Source organism: Labrus mixtus, chromosome 16, assembly GCF_963584025.1.
Source record: "Labrus mixtus chromosome 16, fLabMix1.1, whole genome shotgun sequence".
Taxonomy (NCBI): domain Eukaryota; kingdom Metazoa; phylum Chordata; class Actinopteri; order Labriformes; family Labridae; genus Labrus; species Labrus mixtus.
In genome coordinates this window covers 13,031,867-13,045,318 of record NC_083627.1, presented here as the reverse complement: position 1 = coordinate 13,045,318, position 13,452 = coordinate 13,031,867, and the positions used below count along the sequence as shown (strand labels likewise).

The window sequence follows — 13,452 nt, the reverse complement described above, 5'->3', positions numbered from 1 at the left end:
AGGCATTTATTATATAGTCCAAAAGTACGGAAGACGATTAGGGCCACTGAAAAAAAAAAAGATTTGGTCTGAATTTGTGCACTGACAATATGTGATGAAAACCCTTTTCACACTGTGGTATATTGACCACATAGTTATTTATGATACACAGTGTTACGTGATTCACCTGAATGCAACTCTGTTCTGATATGAAGCGCGCATGCACTATACACACACATACGGAAATCTCCTGAAAAACTCTGGAGATTAGACTAGCCGGAGGGGCTTTAGGCTATATGTGAACGCAAACAGCCGAATTTTTGCGCAGACTTCACCAAGAGTTTCTCCGGCCAGGCCCCTAATATTTTTTCCGCAGAAAGTCCGAGTGAGCTGATGTGAGAACGCATCAGGATATTCTCCGGAGGATTCACCTTGAGCTCACCCCGAGCCAATGGGACCCCAGTGACATTTCTATACAGTGGGTGCATCCAAATTGCCAAGTACCTACTCAATCTGTCAGTAGGCAGTTGGCAGTAGACATTATATATTATATATATATTATCCGGAGTGAAAACGGCTTAAGTTGCAACCTCTGGTGTGAATGAAGCAGATGCTGATGTGTAAAATCCTGCAGTTCCTCGAGTGTCCACTAGAGGCTGGCTGCAGAAGCACAGGAAGTCACATACGCACCCATTCTAAAAAGTCTGTTTTTACAGCAGAGATTAACATGTTTACAGCCTGGTTCAAAAAAACAAATAGGTCTGGGGCGCTGGTGGTGCAGTGGTTGGTGCGCGCGCCCCATGTATGGAGGCTATGTATGGAGGCTATGGTCCTCCGGGCGGGCGGATCTGGCCTGTGGCTCCTTTCCCACATGTCATTCCCCGCTCTCTCTCCCTGGTTTCCGGCTCTATCCACTGTCCTATCTCTCCATTAAAGGCAAAATAAATAAATAAATAAATCTTAAAAAAAAAAAAAAATAATAATAATAGGTCTGATTAGCTCATGTCTTGATCGACACATACTGTACGGGGGGTGAATGTTTTGATGACTCATAGGTTTTGATTTGATGAAAGATGAGAGTTATTCACAATAAGGCGAGTAGCTGACCTGATTGACAGGCGGGCGTCGGTGTAACGGTTTGTCAGGAGGCTTAGAATCTGCCTCAGCTCCAGCTCTCAGCCTGTCGTTAGGTTGACTGAAAGTTAGACTGAGACAGCATTTCCAGCATGGAGACCGCCATGGGACTCCAGCGCCCCCTGCAGGAACAGATGGAGGATGTCACTCAGGCTTCGTCCACTAATATTTAAAGTATTTGCATGTTAGGCGAGCTAGTGTCACACGCATAGACTGTTTTATTGGCTATAGTGGTGCATTAATAATGAACTGTGATGTTTTGTATGAGGCCTTTGAGTGTTGTGAATTGAATCAATACCTTGTCAATACAAAGCAACACACTTCAGTTTGCCCACCTTTAAAACAAAAGCACCAGATGGTATAATATTTGAAGGGGGAGACTGAAATTCACAGAGCAGAGGGGTACATATTTAACGGATGCTGTGTGGACAGCGAGCGTCGAACTACCGTGTTGTTAGGACAAGTTGCCAGCCTTTTTTCTCAAAATTCTGAAGAAAAAAGGAACACTTCTAGTTGTGGGTGACAACTTCAACATGTGGGTGCTAAAGGATGCAATGAGACGCCAATGTGTGATAAGAAACCACACTTCCTGTTCTCAGGCTAAAGATTTGAGCTCATGTCAGACACAAAACATTTGAGTCTGAGCGAAGACGAGGGTGATGATCGAAAATACTTTTTCTGTTGCAGCAATCATCCATAAAATAGTCGCGCAGAAGAATCCAATCGCTTTACCCTGTCCTCACCGTGTGGATAAAGTGAAGTGGAGCAGAGAGAAGAATGGAAACAAAACTGACTTAATGACAGTTGAGGGTGAAAAGGAGACAAAACACATTTCAGACCCATATAAACATTACAGTTTATTAGCAGATAAATCTCTACAGATACGAAGAGTAAAGTTCTCAGACGATGGCAGATATTTGTGTAACGATGAAGCAACTGTGGATCTGACGGTGATCCCACCAGGTAACATCGAACTTTAATAACATTATCCTAACTTTGTTTCACTCACCTTGTTTCATTATTGTGTTCATATAACTCAATCAGATCTCTATCTGGATTTATTCGGATGATAAACTATTTTATTGATACGTAAACTTCTTTAAACTGCAGCTGAGAAGCTTCCTCCTGTGCCTCTGCCTTCCCTTGTTTTCATTTTTTTAAATATTTTGTTTAATATGTTATATAATATATTATTCATCTTTAAAATGCCAACCTCTCTGACCACATGAAGCTGTAATAAACACTTCAACACTTTTAACCACTTTTACTCCAACAAAGCTTTCATCACATCTTACTACACATTTACTACATGTTAATGATGATTCGTCTGTGAAGTATTTTTAATGAGAGTTTAGAATTCTGACTTTACTCTGCGTGATGCATTAATCGTAGCTCATAATAAAACCTGTTTTGTTTCCTCTGCACAGGAACAGTCGTTCTCGAGGCGACAGAGAGGACCAGCGTCACTCTGAAATGTCCTGATGTTTCAGACGATCACGGATGGTAGACAGACGTTGTAGACATACAACAACAAAGACGGTTTGTTGTTTCAAAAGCTGAAAAGACGTTGACAATAAAAAGAGTGAATGCTGCTGACTCTGGACTAGACGTTTTACACGGACTACTGCGGTGGAAAACCTTATGTGTACCTGAACGTGATCAGAGATGATGCGTCTGACAGAGGTGAGAGGAACACATCAACAGGGCAGAAGTTAAGAGAAGTTATTTAAAAGAAGTCAGACAGATTCTTCGTAATCTACCTTTTCACCTTCTTGTCACAGATATTTAGAGATATGAGGACATTGATACCTCTCATATTTATCCTGTTTGACTTCCCCACTCACCGATATTGTTTTTTTTTTTACATCATGTAAGCTTCCTCTTGATCAGACCTCTGACCCTTTTATTACACACAACTCTGATTGCAGCTAGGGCCCTTCCGATATGTGATTTCTGGGGCCAATACAGATACCGATATTAGGGATAAAAAATAATCTGATAGCGATCTATCGGCCGATATCTTTGCTGGATCTTAAGAGATAGATATAGATAACACAGTTATTGAGTTGACCCCACAAATGCAGTTATCAAACACTTGTAGAAAAGATTAATAATGAAGACAAGATGGTCACTCAACTGGAAAGTAACTGAGCATGTACGTACATCATCGCTCGACTCTCTGCAGAGTGATGATGCTCGTTGTAATCCATATAGCGCCCTCTGCTGGTGAAAGAGAACTGCTAGCGTAATACTCAAATGAAATGCTGTTCGACTGGTGAATAAATCGAGTACTTTCGGCGAATATCTGAGATAGAATTAGTTGATGCTGATAGTCAAGTGATAATATCGTCCAGCCAATTAATCGGTCGGGTTCTAATTGCAACCCAATCGTCAAAAGTATGACAGCATTCTTGTTTTGTTGGAATATAAACTCCAAAAGTATGAATCCATTTTGTATCAGTTGATGAACTTGACATTAATATTAAGTAGACAATGGTGGACAAAGTGAATGTGTTGATTGTAACCTTTAGCTGCTTTACTGAGAGGCATAAATTCATCCTATACGAGACTGTAAGATATGTTCAGATATTGGCAAAATGCAACCGTTATTTTTTTCTTGGACGTGTGTGCTCTACATATTAAGCTGCTGCCCAAAACACCACTCATTATCTTTGGTGCACCCATAAAGTTTCCAGATTAAACTTGAAATTAAACACTATGAACAACTTTCTGGATTTGAGGAATCCATTTGGCAGTCAGTGTTATGCTAAGCTAAGATATGCTAACTGGCTCCTGGCTGTGGCCTCATATTTACAGTGTGACTCTTAGCTAGAAAGAGGATACGATATGTGTTATTAGTATCATTATTACACTATCCTCTTCATTCAACTGGTCCAAGTCCTGAGCAACTTTATGCTATTTGAAAGATCTAAAAGCTTTTTTCATTCTTAACCATCAGCCCATGATCCTCTGAGCAAGAGTTCTTTTCTGTTTCCTGTATTATAATTATTTGTAACGAGGCTGAACCCACAAAACCACCTAAAGGACAAACTGCAGCCGCAAAAACTTTTCCATTAACAACACTGGCAAACAAAATACCAACAACAAATCCACAAAAGACGAGGATAAGAAGAGTAAGTTGACCCTGATTTTAATATTGCAATCGTGGTCATCTTTGGATTCTTCAGCACAAGTTCTCCAGACAGGGTCACTGAAAAAGTCTGAGTGAATTGACACATTTTAACCAGTAGATGGTGCTCAAGGGTCTCAGACTCAGCTTGCAGTTGGAAGAGGCCATAAGAAGCAGAAGAAGCTGCAGCAGCTTCAGGTCACAGCTGCCGGCTCTCACACACTCTAGTTTGTTTATTGTTCTTTTTATCAGGTATACAAATATCAATGCAGTTATAAATGAAGCCACTTCAGTGGAAGTGCAATAGTGATGATGGTGTTAATGTGTCTGACAATCAGTGAGTTGATTGTTTTCACGTTTGTTGTCATTTTCCCTGACCTGTCAGCATCCAACAGATTTAATGCAGCTTTGGTCACATAACGATTTTACTTTTAAGACATGACTTCACATCTTTCAGAAAGGTAAACACTCATTTTGAGTCCATACCTGAGGCGCTGACTGTGTGGTGGGTGAAACATTCAGAGAAGAGGAAACTCTTGATCAAAAATGGTGGACAGAAGCTGGACCAATACCAAAAGAAAGTCGGTTTAAGGTTTTTCGATTGGACAAGACGTTGATTATCACAAACCTTCAGGCTGCTGACTCTGGACTTTACACCTGCGATGGAGAACCTGCTGCGTACCTGAACGTGATCAGAGATGATCCGTCTGACAGAGGTGAGAGGAACACATCAACAGGGCAGAAGTTAAGAGAAGTTATTTAAAAGAAGTCAGACAGATTCTTAGTAATCTACCTTTTCACCTTCTTGTCACAGATATTTAGAGATATGAGGACATTGATACCTCTCATATTTATCCTGTTTGACTTCCCCACTCACCGATATTGTTTTTTTTAACTCCATGTAAGCTTCCTCTTGATCAGACCTCTGACCCTTTTATTACACACAACTCTGATTGCAGCTAGGGCCCTACTGATATGTGATTTCTGGGGCCGATACAGACACGCTATTAGGGATGAAAAAAAATCTGATACCGATCTATCGACAGATATCTTTGTTGGATCTTTAGAGATAGATATAGTATAGTTTTTGAGTTGACCCCACAAATGCAGTTATCAAACACTTGTAGAAAAGATTAATAATGAAGACAAGATGGTCACTAAACTGGAAAGTATCTGTTCATGTACGTGCATCACCGCTCAAGAGTGATGATGCTTTTTGTAATCCATATAGCACCCTCTGCTGGTGACAGAGAACTGCTAGTGTAACACAAAGATACTCAAATGAAATGCTTTTTGACTCTTGAAGATATCTGGAATATCAGCGCATGTCTGAGATAGAATTAGCCGATGCCCATTGTAGTGTAACTGAAATCGAGCAGGGGTCCAATTGGGCGCCAGACAGACCCTTAAGTCTGTCAAGAAAGTCTCAGGGTGAATTTAATGTAAATTGGACATGCACTAAGGGAGAGATGTCAGAGTGACGGAGCGGCCCACAGTGGGCGCTCCTGAGCTGGTGGTGGGGAGGGGGTTTGGTGCCTTGCTCAGGGGCATCTCGGCAGTGCTCGGGAGGTGATCTGGCACCTCTCCAGCTACCAGACCAACTTCGATACTTGGTCCCCACCGGGACTTCAACCGGCGACCCTCCGGTTCCCAACCCAAGTCCCTACAGACTGAGCTACTGCCGCCCTCAATAGCACATATTCCCACCTAAATTCAACACAAAACCACGCTACGAAATACAATTAAATCAAAGTTCATTCATACATTAAACATAAATTCAGGACAACAGAAATATTTCATATTTAAACAAAACATCTCTCAACTAAAGGTCAAAGTCCATGATCTCAAGTTCATCAAAAACGAAGATTTAAACCAGTCCAATGTTCTCATAAAAAATATGAATATTAAAGAAAGAGAGGGGTTGAGGGTGTGTGTGTGTGAAGGTGTGTGAGTGGCTGTTTGGGCTGGGGGGAAGGAGAGATTGGAGACCAGAAGCAGGGGAAGTCTTGAGGTGAGTTAACACAGAGAGAGTGAGACGATATCACCTGTCCAGGTTTTGGTTCCTGAGAGGGGTTGCAGCGTTACCACTCCAATGATAATTTCATAACTGCCCGATCATCCACGAAGCTCCAGTCCATACCTCCAGAGCAAAGAAGGCAAAACAATCTGCCCACTCTAGGTTTTTATGAACGCTCCTCTCCTTTAATTGTTTGGCATCCAAGGACATTGCAAGCAGCCTGAACCCTCCTTCTCCAGTTGTCCAACACTCTACTGTGCAGCAATCCTCTGTCTCCTCTCACACACACTCTCCCTCTCAGGTGCAAACAATCATCAATTTGCCTCTCCTAGGCCACACCCCTTCCTCACAGCCCTCTGCTGTGCAGCTGGATGCAGACTGCACCCTGTCTGCTACACCATGGTAAGCGATATGCTAATATCGGCCGATAAATAAAGACACACATTATTTTCTGTTTAACACTGAAGGGAACGAGGCTGAACCCACAAAACCACCTACAAGACAAACAGTAGCAACGACAACTGTTCCATTAACAACACGGGCAAACAGTAACATGGCAACCACAAAGAAAGAAAAGTCCAACAACGAATCCACAGAAGACGAGGATAATAGTAAGTGGACACTGATTTTAATACTGTCATTAAAGAGACGTTTACACGAAAACAATCCACTGAAAACTGAATCGTTATAAGTTGCCGTTTTCCAAAAAAGTTCTGCATTCAGACGACATTTTGATAACCGCTGTGCACACGCGTCCTCAAAACAACTAAAAACGCTGCAGTGTTCATGCCAGGCCAGTAGTTGGCGTAGTAGTTGTAACTGTGTAATGAAACAACAGAGCATGTGCACATACTCTTCCGTCTACAGGGCAATTGACTTAAAACTATCGTACATATTTTAAAAAACAGAGACAGGTCCTAGTAACCACACTGCTGACAAAACGATGCCCATCACAAGACCTTAATGTAAACAAACAAACAAACAAAAGAGCAAACTATTAAAGTGTAGATTGTTAGAAAACTCCAGCCGATGTGTAGCTGAGCTCTTGGCATCAATTTGATTTGACGTGCATTTTTCTACAGTCCGTCAGGCATTAACGGAATCAGGTGAAGATTTATCTGGCAGCAGAGCGACGGGCGTGCCGGTCAGATGCTGAATGGTGCTGATGTAATGGCCATCTCAGTCACGCTGATGTGATTGGTTGATCTCAAATCACAAGCAATGTTTGGTTGAGGGTGACATTGAGCAATTGTTGATCGTACATCGTATGGAGGGCAAAATGATGGTACAAGTACGATAGTTATTGGACATCTGGCAACACAGGTGATGTGGCTTCTGGCTGTGACCTCATATTAAACTAGCACATATGAAATTGGTACAAATCTTGCAGTGTAACTCTTGATGAGACAAATGAGACATTTGACTGTTATCAAACTATTCCTTTAACAATGATACCAAGATATGAGTATGACTGATACAGGGTTCAACAATATGAAACATGTTTTATGTAGTATTATTATTATTATTATTATTACACTAGCCTCTTCATTCAACTGGTCCAAGTCGTGAGAAAACTTTATGATATTTGACACATCTAAAAAAAAAAAAGACCGCAGCTTTTTTTCATTTCTCACGGTCAGCCCATGATCCTCTGAGCGAGAGTTATTTTCTGTTTCCTGTATTATAACTGTTTTCTGTTTATCACTGAAGGTCACAAGGCTAAAACCACAAAACCACCTACAAGACAAACAGCAGCAGCAAAAACTGCAGAAGCAAAAACTGTTCCATTAACAACAATGGCAAACAGTAACATGGCAACGACAAAGAAAGAAAAGTCCAACAACGAATCCACAGAAGACGAGGATAATAGTAAGTGGACCCTGATTGTAATACTGTCATTAAAGAGACGTTTACACGAAAATAATCCACTGAAAACTGAATTGTTATAAGTTGGTGTTTTCCAAAAATGTTCTACGCTCAGACGACATTTTGATAACCGCTGTGCACACGCGTCCTCAAAACAACTAAAAACACTGCAGTGTTCATGCCAGGCCAGTAGTTGGTGTAGTAGTTGTAACTGTGTAATGAAACAACAGAGCATGTGCACATACTCTTCCGTCTACAGAGCAATTGACTTAAAACTATCGGACATATTTAAAAAAACTGAGACGGGTCCTCTGCTGACAAAACGATGCCCATCACAAGACCTTAATGTAAACAAACAAACAAACAAAAGAGCAAACTATTAAAGTGTAGATTGTTAGAAAACTCCAGCCGATGTGTAGCTGAGCTCTTGGCATCAAGTCAGGCATTAACAGGGAATCAGGTGAAGATTTATCTGGCAGCAGAGCGACGGGCGTGCCGGTCAGATGCTGAATGGTGCTGATGTAATGGCCATCTCAGTCACGCTGATGTGATTGGTTGATCTCAAATCACAAGCAATGTTTGGTTGAGGGTGACATTGAGCAATTGTTGATCGTACATCGTATGGAGGGCAAAATGATGGTACAAGTACGATAGTTATTGGACATCTGGCAACACAGGTGATGTGGCTTCTGGCTGTGACCTCATATTAAACTAGCACATATGAAATTGGTACAAATCTTGCAGTGTAACTCTTGAAAGGGGACGATATGAAACATGTTTTATTATTATCATAACACTAGCCTCTTCATTCAACTGGTCCAAGTCGTGAGAAAACTTTATGCTATATGACATCTATAAAAAAAGACCACAGCTTTTTTTCATTTCTCACGGTCAGCCCATGATCCTCTGAGCGAGACTTCTTTTCTGTTTCCTGTATTATAACTGTTTTTTGTTTATCACTGAAGGTCACAAGGCTAAAACCACAAAACCACCTACAAGACAAACAGCAGCAACGTCAACTGCAGCAGCAACAACTGTTCCATTAACAACAATGGCAAACAGTAACATGGCAACGACAAAGAATCAAAAGACCAAGAAAAAAATAAGGATAAGAAGAGTAACTTGACCTTGATTTTAATATTGTCATTAAAAACATCTTATTTAAAAAAAAATTCATAACCTTCTAGAGTCAAGATTACAGTTTAGAAATCAGACAATGAAGACTTATCAAAGCTACCTTAGTTGATGTTTTACACTACTACTCGTCCTTAAAGGAGCAGTATGTAACTCTGACCCCTAGTGTTTAAAATGGGTACTGCAGTCAGAGCGCTGTCTCCCCCCGTCCCCTCCTCTCTAGAGTCGATGCTCATGTGTGGTGGACGCTGAAGCTTCAGTGTTTAGCCAGCTCTGCATCAGTCTGACCCCTTAAATGCAGTTATTAAACACTTGTAGAAAAGATTTATAATGAATACAAGATGGTCACTCAACTGGATAGTACCTGAGCATGTATGTACATCATCGCTCGACTCTCTGCAGAGTGATGATGCTCGTTGTAATCAATGTAGCGCCCTCTGCTGGTGAAAGAGAACTGCTAGCGTAATACTCAAATGAAATGCTGTTCGACTGGTGACTAAATCGAGTACTTCCGGCGATTATCTGAGATAGAATTAGTTGATGCCGATAGTCATGTGATATGCTAATATCGTCCAGCCAATTAATCGGTCGGGTTCTAATTGCACCCCAATCGTCAAAAGTATGACAGCGTTCTTGTTTTGTTGGAATATAAACTCCAAAAGTATGAATCCATTTTGTATCAGTTGATGAACTTGACATTAATATTAAGTAGACAATGGTGGACAAAGTGAATGTGTTGATTGTAACCTTTAGCTGCTTTACTGAGAGGCATAAATTCATCCTATACGAGACTGTAAGATATGTTCAGATATTGGCAAAATGCAACCGTTATTTTTTTCTTGGACGTGTGTGCTCTACATATTAAGCTGCTGCCCAAAACACCACTCATTATCTTTGGTGCACCCACAAAGTTTCCAGATTAAACTTTAAATTAAACACTATGAACAACTTTCTGGATTTGAGGAATCCATTTGGCAGTCAGTGTTATGCTAAGCTAAGATATGCTAACTGGCTCCTGGCTGTGGCCTCATATTTACAGTGTGACTCTTAGCTAGAAAGAGGATACGATATGTGTTATTAGTATCATTATTACACTATCCTCTTCATTCAACTGGTCCAAGTCCTGAGCAACTTTATGCTATTTGAAAGATCTAAAAGCTTTTTTCTTTCTTAACTATCAGCCCATGATCCTCTGAGCAAGAGTTCTTTTCTGTTTCCTGTATTATAATTATTTGTAACGAGGCTGAACCCACAAAACCACCTAAAGGACAAACTGCAGCCGCAAAAACATTTCCATTAACAACACTGGCAAACAGTAACATTACAACGACAAAGATACAAAATACCAACAACAAATCCACAAAAGACGAGGATAAGAAGAATAAGTTGACCCTGATTTTAATATTGCAATCTTGGTCATCTTTGGATTCTTCGTAGCTGTTTTTAGTCTTGATGTAGTTTTTCTCTCTGCACTCGTCTTTGAGCTTCTCTCTAAAGCCTCTCTCTCTCTCTCTCTCTCTCTCTGTTGTCACATTTGTTTACATTTGGGTTTGTGTGTCTTTGTAGGTAATGTCACATTAGTGATCATTTTTATATCAAAGTTACTTTATCAGACTTTGCAGCTGTTTGTGGGCTATTTGTGTCTTACTTAAAGAGGACATATTATCCCCCTTCTCCAGCTTTTCAAACAGCCCCTGTGGTCTAAATGAAACATCTGTGCTGAGCTTTGGTCAAAATATAACATGAAACAAGCACCAGAGGAGGTTTGTGACCCTGTATAAACCAGCTCTCTCAGAACGCTCCGTTTTGGTGTGTGTGTCTCTTTAAATGCACCGAGCCCCCCGTGAGTTTTCCCGGTAGACATCTGGGGGTGGAGTCCATGGGTGGAGATACCAGGGGAGGGTTTTTTTTTTACCAGAATCCCACTGTGACATCACAAATTGAGAAATTAAACAAACTGAAGATAGGACTCGGAAAACTCTGAAAGCATCACAGACAGTTGGACTCGGGTGTTACACCCATTGTAGACAGTCATTACTCAGAGTTATTTTCAGAGGATATACTTGATTTTTATTACATTTAAGTGTGAAAAATCGTGTACAAACCCTTGAAGTAAGTTTGTTCATCTTTCTTTGTTTTTGCTAACCTCCGTGGACTCTCCCAACATGACTGGATCCCCAGCTTTCTCCCTCACCCCCCCTGACGGTCGGCCTTGGACATGTTGTGTCTTTTGAATCACTTTGTGTCTCTTATGTGGACATTTTTAAATATCTTTGTGGTATTTTATGCATTTCTTCTGCTATGTTATCTTTTGTAAAAGTCCTTTGGTGGTCAGTGGTTGTCTCTGGTCATTTTCTTCTATTTTTTTGGGTCACTTTGTTGTGTATTTGTGTATTTTTGTAGCTGTTTTGTGTTCTTTTGGTCTTTTTTTGTGTCTTTATGAAAAACGTTTTTCAACACTGTGCATGCTGGCTGTTAAAATTAATGAATCAGTGTATTTACATGTCTATTTATTAATTGTATTTATTCCACACAGAAGGGAAGACATGATAGAAGAGTGTCTGTTTACAGATGTTTTTGGTCTTCCAGCTGCTCATTTTCCGTGGGTTCGGCTGGGGATCGTTATCCTCTATTTAGTCGTCATGATCAGCATCACCGTGACAACCTGGAGAAAAGGTGAACAAAGTTTGTTTTCTTCTGAAAGTGTTCAGCATTTCTGTTCAATAAAATCTACCAATCAGTCTTTGTTAAGTAACTCAAACTGACCAGATGTAGGGTTTCTGAATCAGATGAAAGAGATGTGTACCTGGCTATTAATTGGATCCCCTTACTTTAGTGCCACCTAGAGGAAGAGATTTGATTTCAAAATGTTCTAAATTAGATTGTATTCAGTCTATGCATTAAAATTATGACGGCAGTTTATTCTAAATAAATAATATAAATAAATAACAGAACAAACTCTCTCTTTAGGTGTTCATAAAGAGCTGGGTCTTTAGCTTTTTCTTAAAGATGCAAAGGGATTCTGCAGATCGAGTTCCACCACCGGGGGGCGACAGAGGAGAATAGTCTAGCTAGAAACTTGCTCCCAATTTCCACATATATGCAGGCATGTAACTGACATGATTGACAGGTTGGCGTGATGTAACGGTTTGTCAGGAGGCTCAAAACCCTCCTCCAGCTCTCCGTCTGTCGTTAGGTTGACTAAAAGGACAAGAATAGACCAGACCTATATTCTATCGAAATGGGTCCTGGGACCGCCCGGACCAGCCGTGCATTTATCCAATCAGGTTCATTCATTGAGACTACGTCACCTATTGTGTAACCTACAGCGAAGAACTTGGCCATCACCAGTAGGCAGAGAGGTCCAGGAGAAAATCGGAACAAGCCCACTTTTCAGTGGGTATCCGCTCATCAAGCGGCGAGTTGAGTGCTCCAGCGCAATCCCTAACGTCCTCGCCTGAAGCAGTGGAGACGTATGGTTAGGACCCTGTTGCGAAGGTTTGATCAGACGCCTTTCATTGGCAGAGCGTAGTGGGCGGGAGAGAGTGTAGACCTGGATTATAGAGTTTAGGTAAGGAGGAACCGTTTGTGTAGCTGTTTTGTAAGCGAGCAGCAGAGTTTTTAATTTGATACGAGCAGTAACTGGGAGCCGGTGTAAGGAGATGTACAGCGGACTGACATGTGCTCTTTTAGGGAGGTTGAAGACCATAATGTATGGTTGTATAATCTGCAGTGGTTTGATAGTGCATGTAGGAAGACATGCCAGTAGAGAGTTGCAATAGTCAATGCGTGATATCACAAGAGCCTGAACCAGGAGCTGTGTAGGTGTATGTTCTGACAGGTAAGGTCTGATCTTCCTGATGATGTACGAATCGACATGACCAGGCGATCGAGGCTACTTGAATGTGAAATGTTAGCTGGTCATCAATCATGACGCCCAGGTTCCGGGCAGACTTTGTGGGCTTGAGTTTAGTTGTACCAAGCTGGATATTGATCTGTGGTTGAATAGAGGGACGGGCTGGGATGACAAGGAGCTCAGTCTTTGAGAGGTTTAGTTGAAGGTGACGTTCATTCATCCATTTAGAGTCGTCATCATCATCTTTGTTTCATGATATTAACATAAGAGGTGGATCACTTCTGAGCTTTATTCTGATCACTTAGTTGTACACTTTTTATTTTTTGCTAATAAACT

The 13,452-nt window shown here is 41.0% G+C and overlaps 1 protein-coding gene across 8 annotated transcripts in view; it reads left to right on the top strand.

Moving 5' to 3' along the window:
• LOC132990790 (uncharacterized) overlaps positions 1 to 13,452 on the top strand; it is a 527,599-nt gene that overhangs the window by 284,985 nt on the left and 229,162 nt on the right. For 2 of the 8 annotated variants that reach the window (XR_009676107.1, XR_009676106.1), the window contains exons 1-2: positions 1,795 to 2,076; positions 7,971 to 8,129. The exons of 2 other annotated variants lie outside the window; for them this stretch is intronic. The gene's annotated coding sequence lies outside the window, so the exon portion shown is untranslated. Of the gene's footprint in view, positions 1 to 1,794; positions 2,077 to 2,540; positions 2,797 to 4,877; positions 4,960 to 6,727; positions 6,872 to 7,970; positions 8,130 to 13,452 lie in introns of those variants that run through there. 4 more of the 8 variants (XR_009676108.1, XR_009676112.1, XR_009676109.1 and 1 more) reach the window with 4 other exon arrangements.